The following is a 14147-nucleotide window of genomic DNA, read 5'->3' as shown; positions in this document are numbered from 1 at the left end:
AGACTTAGACCTGAGTGCAAAAATGGAGGCTCTAGCCCCTTCCAGAGCTGAGATATCGAAACTCAAAAATTCGGCCCGAAAAAAAAACGACAGTGGTACCCCTTACGTTTTTTTTGGGCGAAAAATTAAGTTTCTCCAATCTTCCCAAATTCTGATAGAGGGCCATGAGACTTAGACCTGGGTGCAAAAATGGAGGCTCTAGCCCCTTCCAGAGCTGAGATATCGAAACTCAAAAATTCGGCCCGAAAAAAAAAACGACAGTGGTACCACTGTTTCTCCAATCTTCCCAAATTCTGATAGAGGGCCATGAGACTTAGACCTGAGTGCAAAAATGGAGGCTCTAGCCCCTTCCAGAGCTGAGATATCGAAACTCAAAAATTCGGCCCGAAAAAAAAACGACAGTGGTACCCCTTACGTTTTTTTTTTTTTGGGCGAAAAATTAAGTTTCTCCAATCTTCCCAAATTCTGATAGAGGGCCATGAGACTTAGACCTGAGTGCAAAAATGGAGGCTCTAGCCCCTTCCAGAGCTGAGATATCGAAACTCAAAAATTCGGCCCGAAAAAAAAAAACGACAGTGGTACCCCTTACGTTTTTTTTTTTGGGCGAAAAATTAAGTTTCTCCAATCTTCCCAAATTCTGATAGAGGGCCATGAGACTTAGACCTGAGTGCAAAAATGGAGGCTCTAGCCCCTTCCAGAGCTGAGATATCGAAACTCAAAAATTCGGCCCGAAAAAAAAAACGACAGTGGTACCCCTTACGTTTTTTTTTTTGGGCGAAAAATTAAGTTTCTCCAATCTTCCCAAATTCTGATAGAGGGCCATGAGACTTAGACCTGAGTGCAAAAATGGAGGCTCTAGCCCCTTCCAGAGCTGAGATATCAAAACTCAAAAATTCGGCCCGAAAAAAAAAAACGACAGTGGTACCCCTTACGTTTTTTTTTTTTTGGGCGAAAAATTAAGTTTCTCCAATCTTCCCAAATTCTGATAGAGGGCCATGAGACTTAGACCTGAGTGCAAAAATGGAGGCTCTAGCCCCTTCCAGAGCTGAGATATCGAAACTCAAAAATTCGGCCCGAAAAAAAAACGACAGTGGTACCCCTTACGTTTTTTTTTTTGGGCAAAAAATTAAGTTTCTCCAATCTTCCCAAATTCTGATAGAGGGCCATGAGACTTAGACCTGAGTGCAAAAATGGAGGCTCTAGCCCCTTCCAGAGCTGAGATATCGAAACTCAAAAATTCGTCCCGAAAAAAAAAACGACAGTGGTACCCCTTACGTTTTTTTTTTGGGCGAAAAATTAAGTTTCTCCAATCTTCCCAAATTCTGATAGAGGGCCATGAGACTTAGACCTGAGTGCAAAAATGGAGGCTCTAGACCCTTCCAGAGCTGAGATATCGAAACTCAAAAATTCGGCCCGAAAAAAAAACGACAGTGGTACCCCTTACGTTTTTTTTTTTTGGGCGAAAAATTAAGTTTCTCCAATCTTCCCAAATTCTGATAGAGGGCCATGAGACTTAGACCTGAGTGCAAAAATGGAGGCTCTAGCCCCTTCCAGAGCTGAGATATCGAAACTCAAAAATTCGGCCCGAAAAAAAAAACGACAGTGGTACCCCTTACGTTTTTTTTTTTGGGCGAAAAATTAAGTTTCTCCAATCTTCCCAAATTCTGATAGAGGGCCATGAGACATAGACCTGAGTGCAAAAATGGAGGCTCTAGCCCCTTCCAGAGCTGAGATATCGAAACTCAAAAATTCGGCCCGGAAAAAAAACGACAGTGGTACCCCTTACGTTTTTTTTTTGGGCGAAAAATTAAGTTTCTCCAATCTTCCCAAATTCTGATAGAGGGACATGAGACTTAGACCTGAGTGCAAAAATGGAGGCTCTAGCCCCTTCCAGAGCTGAGATATCGAAACTCAAAAATTCGGCCCGAAAAAAAAACGACAGTGGTACCCCTTACGTTTTTTTTTTTGGGCGAAAAATTAAGTTTCTCCAATCTTCCCAAATTCTGATAGAGGGCCATGAGGCTTAGACCTGAGTGCAAAAATGGAGGCTCTAGCCCCTTCCAGAGCTGAGATATCGAAACTCAAAAATTCGGCCCGAAAAAAAAAACGACAGTGGTACCCCTTACGTTTTTTTTTTTGGGCGAAAAATTAAGTTTCTCCAATCTTCCCAAATTCTGATAGAGGGCCATGAGACTTAGACCTGAGTGCAAAAATGGAGGCTCTAGCCCCTTCCAGAGCTGAGATATCGAAACTCAAAAATTCGGCCCGAAAAAAAAAACGACAGTGGTACCCCTTACGCTTTTTTTTGGGGCGAAAAATTAAGTTTCTCCAATCTTCCCAAATTCTGATAGAGGGCCATGAGACTTAGACCTGAGTGCAAAAATGGAGGCTCTAGCCCCTTCCAGAGCTGAGATATCGAAACTCAAAAATTCGGCCCGAAAAAAAAAACGACAGTGGTACCCCTTACGTTTTTTTTTTTTGGGCGAAAAATTAAGTTTCTCCAATCTTCCCAAATTCTGATAGAGGGCCATGAGACTTAGACCTGAGTGCAAAAATGGAGGCTCTAGCCCCTTCCAGAGCTGAGATATCGAAACTCAAAAATTCGTCCCGAAAAAAAAACGACAGTGGTACCCCTTACGTTTTTTTTTTGGGCGAAAAATTAAGTTTCTCCAATCTTCCCAAATTCTGATAGAGGGCCATGAGACTTAGACCTGAGTGCAAAAATGGAGGCTCTAGCCCCTTCCAGAGCTGAGATATCGAAACTCAAAAATTCGGCCCGAAAAAAAACGACAGTGGTACCCCTTACGTTTTTTTTTTGGGCGAAAAATTAAGTTTCTCCAATCTTCCCAAATTCTGATAGAGGGCCATGAGACTTAGACCTGAGTGCAAAAATGGAGGCTCTAGCCCCTTCCAGAGCTGAGATATCGAAACTCAAAAATTCGGCCCGAAAAAAAAACGACAGTGGTACCCCTTACGTTTTTTTTTTGGGCGAAAAATTAAGTTTCTCCAATCTTCCCAAATTCTGATAGAGGGCCATGAGACTTAGACCTGAGTGCAAAAATGGAGGCTCTAGCCCCTTCCAGAGCTGAGATATCGAAACTCAAAAATTCGTCCCGAAAAAAAAACGACAGTGGTACCCCTTACGTTTTTTTTTTTGGGCGAAAAATTAAGTTTCTCCAATCTTCCCAAATTCTGATAGAGGGCCATGAGACTTAGACCTGAGTGCAAAAATGGAGGCTCTAGCCCCTTCCAGAGCTGAGATATCGAAACTCAAAAATTCGTCCCGAAAAAAAAAACGACAGTGGTACCCCTTACGTTTTTTTTTTTTGGGCGAAAAATTAAGTTTCTCCAATCTTCCCAAATTCTGATAGAGGGCCATGAGGCTTAGACCTGAGTGCAAAAATGGAGGCTCTAGCCCCTTCCAGAGCTGAGATATCGAAACTCAAAAATTCGGCCCGAAAAAAAGAAACGACAGTGGTACCCCTTACGTTTTTTTTTTTTGAGCGAAAAATTAAGTTTCTCCAATCTTCCCAAATTCTGATAGAGGGCCATGAGACTTAGACCTGAGTGCAAAAATGGAGGCTCTAGCCCCTTCCAGAGCTGAGATATCGAAACTCAAAAATTCGGCCCGAAAAAAAAAACGACAGTGGTACCCCTTACGCTTTTTTTTGGGGGCGAAAAATTAAGTTTCTCCAATCTTCCCAAATTCTGATAGAGGGCCATGAGACTTAGACCTGAGTGCAAAAATGGAGGCTCTAGCCCCTTCCAGAGCTGAGATATCGAAACTCAAAAATTCGGCCCGAAAAAAAAAACGACAGTGGTACCCCTTACGTTTTTTTTTTTTGGGCGAAAAATTAAGTTTCTCCAATCTTCCCAAATTCTGATAGAGGGCCATGAGACTTAGACCTGAGTGCAAAAATGGAGGCTCTAGCCCCTTCCAGAGCTGAGATATCGAAACTAAAAAATTCGGCCCGAAAAAAAACGACAGTGGTACCCCTTACGTTTTTTTTTTGGGCGAAAAATTAAGTTTCTCCAATCTTCCCAAATTCTGATAGAGGGCCATGAGACTTAGACCTGGGTGCAAAAATGGAGGCTCTAGCCCCTTCCAGAGCTGAGATATCGAAACTCAAAAATTCGGCCCGAAAAAAAAAACGACAGTGGTACCACTGTTTCTCCAATCTTCCCAAATTCTGATAGAGGGCCATGAGACTTAGACCTGAGTGCAAAAATGGAGGCTCTAGCCCCTTCCAGAGCTGAGATATCGAAACTCAAAAATTCGGCCCGAAAAAAAAACGACAGTGGTACCCCTTACGTTTTTTTTTTTTGGGCGAAAAATTAAGTTTCTCCAATCTTCCCAAATTCTGATAGAGGGCCATGAGACTTAGACCTGAGTGCAAAAATGGAGGCTCTAGCCCCTTCCAGAGCTGAGATATCGAAACTCAAAAATTCGGCCCGAAAAAAAAAAACGACAGTGGTACCCCTTACGTTTTTTTTTTTGGGCGAAAAATTAAGTTTCTCCAATCTTCCCAAATTCTGATAGAGGGCCATGAGACTTAGACCTGAGTGCAAAAATGGAGGCTCTAGCCCCTTCCAGAGCTGAGATATCGAAACTCAAAAATTCGGCCCGAAAAAAAAAACGACAGTGGTACCCCTTACGTTTTTTTTTTTGGGCGAAAAATTAAGTTTCTCCAATCTTCCCAAATTCTCATAGAGGGCCATGAGACTTAGACCTGAGTGCAAAAATGGAGGCTCTAGCCCCTTCCAGAGCTGAGATATCAAAACTCAAAAATTCGGCCCGAAAAAAAAAACGACAGTGGTACCCCTTACGTTTTTTTTTTTTTGGGCGAAAAATTAAGTTTCTCCAATCTTCCCAAATTCTGATAGAGGGCCATGAGACTTAGACCTGAGTGCAAAAATGGAGGCTCTAGCCCCTTCCAGAGCTGAGATATCGAAACTCAAAAATTCGGCCCGAAAAAAAAACGACAGTGGTACCCCTTACGTTTTTTTTTTTGGGCAAAAAATTAAGTTTCTCCAATCTTCCCAAATTCTGATAGAGGGCCATGAGACTTAGACCTGAGTGCAAAAATGGAGGCTCTAGCCCCTTCCAGAGCTGAGATATCGAAACTCAAAAATTCGTCCCGAAAAAAAAAACGACAGTGGTACCCCTTACGTTTTTTTTTTTGGGCGAAAAATTAAGTTTCTCCAATCTTCCCAAATTCTGATAGAGGGCCATGAGACTTAGACCTGAGTGCAAAAATGGAGGCTCTAGACCCTTCCAGAGCTGAGATATCGAAACTCAAAAATTCGGCCCGAAAAAAAAACGACAGTGGTACCCCTTACGTTTTTTTTTTTTTGGGCGAAAAATTAAGTTTCTCCAATCTTCCCAAATTCTGATAGAGGGCCATGAGACTTAGACCTGAGTGCAAAAATGGAGGCTCTAGCCCCTTCCAGAGCTGAGATATCGAAACTCAAAAATTCGGCCCGAAAAAAAAAACGACAGTGGTACCCCTTACGTTTTTTTTTTTGGGCGAAAAATTAAGTTTCTCCAATCTTCCCAAATTCTGATAGAGGGCCATGAGACATAGACCTGAGTGCAAAAATGGAGGCTCTAGCCCCTTCCAGAGCTGAGATATCGAAACTCAAAAATTCGGCCCGGAAAAAAAACGACAGTGGTACCCCTTACGTTTTTTTTTTGGGCGAAAAATTAAGTTTCTCCAATCTTCCCAAATTCTGATAGAGGGACATGAGACTTAGACCTGAGTGCAAAAATGGAGGCTCTAGCCCCTTCCAGAGCTGAGATATCGAAACTCAAAAATTCGGCCCGAAAAAAAAACGACAGTGGTACCCCTTACGTTTTTTTTTTTGGGCGAAAAATTAAGTTTCTCCAATCTTCCCAAATTCTGATAGAGGGCCATGAGGCTTAGACCTGATTTCAAAAATGGAGGCTCTAGCCCCTTCCAGAGCTGAGATATCGAAACTCAAAAATTCGGCCCGAAAAAAAAAACGACAGTGGTACCCCTTACGTTTTTTTTTTTGGGCGAAAAATTAAGTTTCTCCAATCTTCCCAAATTCTGATAGAGGGCCATGAGACTTAGACCTGAGTGCAAAAATGGAGGCTCTAGCCCCTTCCAGAGCTGAGATATCGAAACTCAAAAATTCGGCCCGAAAAAAAAAACGACAGTGGTACCCCTTACGCTTTTTTTTGGGGCGAAAAATTAAGTTTCTCCAATCTTCCCAAATTCTGATAGAGGGCCATGAGACTTAGACCTGAGTGCAAAAATGGAGGCTCTAGCCCCTTCCAGAGCTGAGATATCGAAACTCAAAAATTCGGCCCGAAAAAAAAAACGACAGTGGTACCCCTTACGTTTTTTTTTTTTGGGCGAAAAATTAAGTTTCTCCAATCTTCCCAAATTCTGATAGAGGGCCATGAGACTTAGACCTGAGTGCAAAAATGGAGGCTCTAGCCCCTTCCAGAGCTGAGATATCGAAACTCAAAAATTCGTCCCGAAAAAAAAACGACAGTGGTACCCCTTACGTTTTTTTTTTGGGCGAAAAATTAAGTTTCTCCAATCTTCCCAAATTCTGATAGAGGGCCATGAGACTTAGACCTGAGTGCAAAAATGGAGGCTCTAGCCCCTTCCAGAGCTGAGATATCGAAACTCAAAAATTCGGCCCGAAAAAAAACGACAGTGGTACCCCTTACGTTTTTTTTTTGGGCGAAAAATTAAGTTTCTCCAATCTTCCCAAATTCTGATAGAGGGCCATGAGACTTAGACCTGAGTGCAAAAATGGAGGCTCTAGCCCCTTCCAGAGCTGAGATATCGAAACTCAAAAATTCGGCCCGAAAAAAAAACGACAGTGGTACCCCTTACGTTTTTTTTTTGGGCGAAAAATTAAGTTTCTCCAATCTTCCCAAATTCTGATAGAGGGCCATGAGACTTAGACCTGAGTGCAAAAATGGAGGCTCTAGCCCCTTCCAGAGCTGAGATATCGAAACTCAAAAATTCGTCCCGAAAAAAAACGACAGTGGTACCCCTTACGTTTTTTTTTTTTGGGCGAAAAATTAAGTTTCTCCAATCTTCCCAAATTCTGATAGAGGGCCATGAGACTTAGACCTGAGTGCAAAAATGGAGGCTCTAGCCCCTTCCAGAGCTGAGATATCGAAACTCAAAAATTCGTCCCGAAAAAAAAAACGACAGTGGTACCCCTTACGTTTTTTTTTTGGGCGAAAAATTAAGTTTCTCCAATCTTCCCATGTTCTGATAGAGGGCCATGAGGCTTAGACCTGAGTGCAAAAATGGAGGCTCTAGCCCCTTCCAGAGCTGAGATATCGAAACTCAAAAATTCGGCCCGAAAAAAAGAAACGACAGTGGTACCCCTTACGTTTTTTTTTTTGAGCGAAAAATTAAGTTTCTCCAATCTTCCCAAATTCTGATAGAGGGCCATGAGACTTAGACCTGAGTGCAAAAATGGAGGCTCTAGCCCCTTCCAGAGCTGAGATATCGAAACTCAAAAATTCGGCCCGAAAAAAAAAAACGACAGTGGTACCCCTTACGCTTTTTTTGGGGGCGAAAAATTAAGTTTCTCCAATCTTCCCAAATTCTGATAGAGGGCCATGAGACTTAGACCTGAGTGCAAAAATGGAGGCTCTAGCCCCTTCCAGAGCTGAGATATCGAAACTCAAAAATTCGGCCCGAAAAAAAAAACGACAGTGGTACCCCTTACGTTTTTTTTTTTTTTGGGCGAAAAATTAAGTTTCTCCAATCTTCCCAAATTCTGATAGAGGGCCATGAGACTTAGACCTGAGTGCAAAAATGGAGGCTCTAGCCCCTTCCAGAGCTGAGATATCGAAACTAAAAAATTCGGCCCGAAAAAAAACGACAGTGGTACCCCTTACGTTTTTTTTTTGGGCGAAAAATTAAGTTTCTCCAATCTTCCCAAATTCTGATAGAGGGCCATGAGACTTAGACCTGAGTGCAAAAATGGAGGCTCTAGCCCCTTCCAGAGCTGAGATATCGAAACTCAAAAATTCGGCCCGAAAAAAAAACGACAGTGGTACCCCTTACGTTTTTTTTTTGGGCGAAAAATTAAGTTTCTCCAATCTTCCCAAATTCTGATTGAGGGCCATGAGACTTAGACCTGAGTGCAAAAATGGAGGCTCTAGCCCCTTCCAGAGCTGAGATATCGAAACTCAAAAATTCGTCCCGAAAAAAAAACGACAGTGGTACCCCTTACGCTTTTTTTGGGGGCGAAAAATTAAGTTTCTGCAATCTTCCCAAATTCTGATAGAGGGCCATGAGACTTAGACCTGAGTGCAAAAATGGAGGCTCTAGCCCCTTCCAGAGCTGAGATATCGAAACTCAAAAATTCGGCCCGAAAAAAAAACGACAGTGGTACCCCTTACGTTTTTTTTTTTGGGCGAAAAATTAAGTTTCTCCAATCTTCCCAAATTCTGATAGAGGGCCATGAGACTTAGACCTGAGTGCAAAAATGGAGGCTCTAGCCCCTTCCAGAGCTGAGATATCGAAACTCAAAAATTCGTCCCGAAAAAAAAACGACAGTGGTACCCCTTACGTTTTTTTTTTTGGGGCGAAAAATTAAGTTTCTCCAATCTTCCCAAATTCTGATAGAGGGCCATGAGACTTAGACCTGAGTGCAAAAATGGAGGCTCTAGCCCCTTCCAGAGCTGAGATATCGAAACTGAAAACTTCGGCCCGAAAAAAAACAACAGTGGTACCCCTTACGTTTTTTTTTGGGCGAAAAATTAAGTTTCTCCAATCTTCCCAAATTCTGATAGAGGGCCATGAGACTTAGACCTGAGTGCAAAAATGGAGGCTCTAGCCCCTTCCAGAGCTGAGATATCGAAACTCAAAAATTCGGCCCGAAAAAAAAACGACAGTGGTACCCCTTACGTTTTTTTTGGGGGGCGAAAAATTAAGTTTCTCCAATCTTCCCAAATTCTGATAGAGGGCCATGAGACTTAGACCTGAGTGCAAAAATGGAGGCTCTAGCCCCTTCCAGAGCTGAGATATCGAAACTCAAAAATTCGGCCCGAAAAAAAAACGACAGTGGTACCCCTTACGTTTTTTTTTTTGGGCGAAAAATTAAGTTTCTCCAATCTTCCCAAATTCTGATAGAGGGCCATGAGACTAAGACCTGAGTGCAAAAATGGAGGCTCTAGCCCCTTCCAGAGCTGAGATATCGAAACTCAAAAATTCGTCCCGAAAAAAAAAACGACAGTGGTACCCCTTACGTTTTTTTTTTGGGCGAAAAATTAAGTTTCTCCAATCTTCCCAAATTCTGATAGAGGGCCATGAGACTTAGACCTGAGTGCAAAAATGGAGGCTCTAGCCCCTTCCAGAGCTGAGATATCGAAACTCAAAAATTCGTCCCGAAAAAAAAAACGACAGTGGTACCCCTTACGTTTTTTTTTTTGGGCGAAAAATTAAGTTTCTCCAATCTTCCCAAATTCTGATAGAGGGCCATGAGACTTAGACCTGAGTGCAAAAATGGAGGCTCTAGCCCCTTCCAGAGCTGAGATATCGAAACTCAAAAATTCGGCCCGAAAAAAAAACGACAGTGGTACCCCTCACGTTTTTTTTTTTGGGCGAAAAATTAAGTTTCTCCAATCTTCCCAAATTCTGATAGAGGGCCATGAGACTTAGACCTGAGTGCAAAAATGGAGGCTCTAGCCCCTTCCAGAGCTGAGATATCGAAACTCAAAAATTTGTCCCGAAAAAAAACGACAGTGGTACCCCTTACGTTTTTTTTGGGCGAAAAATTAAGTTTCTCCAATCTTCCCAAATTCTGATAGAGGGCCATGAGACTTAGACCTAAATGCAAATATGAAGGCTCTAGCCCCTTCCAGAGCTGAGATATCGAAACTCAAAAATTCGGCCCGAAAAAAAAAACGACAGTGGTAACCCTTACGTTTTTTTTGGGCGAAAAATTAAGTTTCTCCAATCTTCCCAAATTCTGATAGAGGGCCATGAGACTTAGACCTGAGTGCAAAAATGGAGGCTCTAGCCCCTTCCAGAGCTGAGATATCGAAACTCAAAAATTCGGCCCGAAAAAAAAACGACAGTGGTACCCCTTACGTTTTTTTTGGGCGAAAAATTAAGTTTCTCCAATCTTCCCAAATTCTGATAGAGGGCCATGAGACTTAGACCTGGGTGCAAAAATGGAGGCTCTAGCCCCTTCCAGAGCTGAGATATCGAAACTCAAAAATTCGGCCCGAAAAAAAAAACGACAGTGGTACCACTGTTTCTCCAATCTTCCCAAATTCTGATAGAGGGCCATGAGACTTAGACCTGAGTGCAAAAATGGAGGCTCTAGCCCCTTCCAGAGCTGAGATATCGAAACTCAAAAATTCGGCCCGAAAAAAAAACGACAGTGGTACCCCTTACGTTTTTTTTTTTTTGGGCGAAAAATTAAGTTTCTCCAATCTTCCCAAATTCTGATAGAGGGCCATGAGACTTAGACCTGAGTGCAAAAATGGAGGCTCTAGCCCCTTCCAGAGCTGAGATATCGAAACTCAAAAATTCGGCCCGAAAAAAAAAAACGACAGTGGTACCCCTTACGTTTTTTTTTTTGGGCGAAAAATTAAGTTTCTCCAATCTTCCCAAATTCTGATAGAGGGCCATGAGACTTAGACCTGAGTGCAAAAATGGAGGCTCTAGCCCCTTCCAGAGCTGAGATATCGAAACTCAAAAATTCGGCCCGAAAAAAAAAACGACAGTGGTACCCCTTACGTTTTTTTTTTTGGGCGAAAAATTAAGTTTCTCCAATCTTCCCAAATTCTGATAGAGGGCCATGAGACTTAGACCTGAGTGCAAAAATGGAGGCTCTAGCCCCTTCCAGAGCTGAGATATCAAAACTCAAAAATTCGGCCCGAAAAAAAAAAACGACAGTGGTACCCCTTACGTTTTTTTTTTTTTTGGGCGAAAAATTAAGTTTCTCCAATCTTCCCAAATTCTGATAGAGGGCCATGAGACTTAGACCTGAGTGCAAAAATGGAGGCTCTAGCCCCTTCCAGAGCTGAGATATCGAAACTCAAAAATTCGGCCCGAAAAAAAAACGACAGTGGTACCCCTTACGTTTTTTTTTTTGGGCAAAAAATTAAGTTTCTCCAATCTTCCCAAATTCTGATAGAGGGCCATGAGACTTAGACCTGAGTGCAAAAATGGAGGCTCTAGCCCCTTCCAGAGCTGAGATATCGAAACTCAAAAATTCGTCCCGAAAAAAAAAACGACAGTGGTACCCCTTACGTTTTTTTTTTGGGCGAAAAATTAAGTTTCTCCAATCTTCCCAAATTCTGATAGAGGGCCATGAGACTTAGACCTGAGTGCAAAAATGGAGGCTCTAGACCCTTCCAGAGCTGAGATATCGAAACTCAAAAATTCGGCCCGAAAAAAAAACGACAGTGGTACCCCTTACGTTTTTTTTTTTTTGGGCGAAAAATTAAGTTTCTCCAATCTTCCCAAATTCTGATAGAGGGCCATGAGACTTAGACCTGAGTGCAAAAATGGAGGCTCTAGCCCCTTCCAGAGCTGAGATATCGAAACTCAAAAATTCGGCCCGAAAAAAAAAACGACAGTGGTACCCCTTACGTTTTTTTTTTTGGGCGAAAAATTAAGTTTCTCCAATCTTCCCAAATTCTGATAGAGGGCCATGAGACATAGACCTGAGTGCAAAAATGGAGGCTCTAGCCCCTTCCAGAGCTGAGATATCGAAACTCAAAAATTCGGCCCGGAAAAAAAACGACAGTGGTACCCCTTACGTTTTTTTTTTGGGCGAAAAATTAAGTTTCTCCAATCTTCCCAAATTCTGATAGAGGGACATGAGACTTAGACCTGAGTGCAAAAATGGAGGCTCTAGCCCCTTCCAGAGCTGAGATATCGAAACTCAAAAATTCGGCCCGAAAAAAAAACGACAGTGGTACCCCTTACGTTTTTTTTTTTGGGCGAAAAATTAAGTTTCTCCAATCTTCCCAAATTCTGATAGAGGGCCATGAGGCTTAGACCTGAGTGCAAAAATGGAGGCTCTAGCCCCTTCCAGAGCTGAGATATCGAAACTCAAAAATTCGGCCCGAAAAAAAAAACGACAGTGGTACCCCTTACGTTTTTTTTTTTGGGCGAAAAATTAAGTTTCTCCAATCTTCCCAAATTCTGATAGAGGGCCATGAGACTTAGACCTGAGTGCAAAAATGGAGGCTCTAGCCCCTTCCAGAGCTGAGATATCGAAACTCAAAAATTCGGCCCGAAAAAAAAAACGACAGTGGTACCCCTTACGCTTTTTTTTGGGGCGAAAAATTAAGTTTCTCCAATCTTCCCAAATTCTGATAGAGGGCCATGAGACTTAGACCTGAGTGCAAAAATGGAGGCTCTAGCCCCTTCCAGAGCTGAGATATCGAAACTCAAAAATTCGGCCCGAAAAAAAAAACGACAGTGGTACCCCTTACGTTTTTTTTTTTTGGGCGAAAAATTAAGTTTCTCCAATCTTCCCAAATTCTGATAGAGGGCCATGAGACTTAGACCTGAGTGCAAAAATGGAGGCTCTAGCCCCTTCCAGAGCTGAGATATCGAAACTCAAAAATTTGTCCCGAAAAAAAAACGACAGTGGTACCCCTTACGTTTTTTTTTTGGGCGAAAAATTAAGTTTCTCCAATCTTCCCAAATTCTGATAGAGGGCCATGAGACTTAGACCTGAGTGCAAAAATGGAGGCTCTAGCCCCTTCCAGAGCTGAGATATCGAAACTCAAAAATTCGGCCCGAAAAAAAACGACAGTGGTACCCCTTACGTTTTTTTTTTGGGCGAAAAATTAAGTTTCTCCAATCTTCCCAAATTCTGATAGAGGGCCATGAGACTTAGACCTGAGTGCAAAAATGGAGGCTCTAGCCCCTTCCAGAGCTGAGATATCGAAACTCAAAAATTCGGCCCGAAAAAAAAACGACAGTGGTACCCCTTACGTTTTTTTTTTGGGCGAAAAATTAAGTTTCTCCAATCTTCCCAAATTCTGATAGAGGGCCATGAGACTTAGACCTGAGTGCAAAAATGGAGGCTCTAGCCCCTTCCAGAGCTGAGATATCGAAACTCAAAAATTCGTCCCGAAAAAAAAACGACAGTGGTACCCCTTACGTTTTTTTTTTTGGGCGAAAAATTAAGTTTCTCCAATCTTCCCAAATTCTGATAGAGGGCCATGAGACTTAGACCTGAGTGCAAAAATGGAGGCTCTAGCCCCTTCCAGAGCTGAGATATCGAAACTCAAAAATTCGTCCCGAAAAAAAAAAACGACAGTGGTACCCCTTACGTTTTTTTTTTTTGGGCGAAAAATTAAGTTTCTCCAATCTTCCCAAATTCTGATAGAGGGCCATGAGGCTTAGACCTGAGTGCAAAAATGGAGGCTCTAGCCCCTTCCAGAGCTGAGATATCGAAACTCAAAAATTCGGCCCGAAAAAAAGAAACGACAGTGGTACCCCTTACGTTTTTTTTTTTTGAGCGAAAAATTAAGTTTCTCCAATCTTCCCAAATTCTGATAGAGGGCCATGAGACTTAGACCTGAGTGCAAAAATGGAGGCTCTAGCCCCTTCCAGAGCTGAGATATCGAAACTCAAAAATTCGGCCCGAAAAAAAAAACGACAGTGGTACCCCTTACGCTTTTTTTTGGGGGCGAAAAATTAAGTTTCTCCAATCTTCCCAAATTCTGATAGAGGGCCATGAGACTTAGACCTGAGTGCAAAAATGGAGGCTCTAGCCCCTTCCAGAGCTGAGATATCGAAACTCAAAAATTCGGCCCGAAAAAAAAAACGACAGTGGTACCCCTTACGTTTTTTTTTTTTTGGGCGAAAAATTAAGTTTCTCCAATCTTCCCAAATTCTGATAGAGGGCCATGAGACTTAGACCTGAGTGCAAAAATGGAGGCTCTAGCCCCTTCCAGAGCTGAGATATCGAAACTAAAAAATTCGGCCCGAAAAAAAACGACAGTGGTACCCCTTACGTTTTTTTTTTGGGCGAAAAATTAAGTTTCTCCAATCTTCCCAAATTCTGATAGAGGGCCATGAGACTTAGACCTGAGTGCAAAAATGGAGGCTCTAGCCCCTTCCAGAGCTGAGATATCGAAACTCAAAAATTCGGCCCGAAAAAAAAAC

The sequence above is a fragment of the Pimephales promelas genome, chromosome 24, assembly GCF_988280905.1.
Source record: "Pimephales promelas chromosome 24, fPimPro1.hap1.1, whole genome shotgun sequence".
In the NCBI taxonomy this organism is placed as follows: domain Eukaryota; kingdom Metazoa; phylum Chordata; class Actinopteri; order Cypriniformes; family Leuciscidae; genus Pimephales; species Pimephales promelas.
This window is presented reverse-complemented; position numbering follows the sequence as displayed.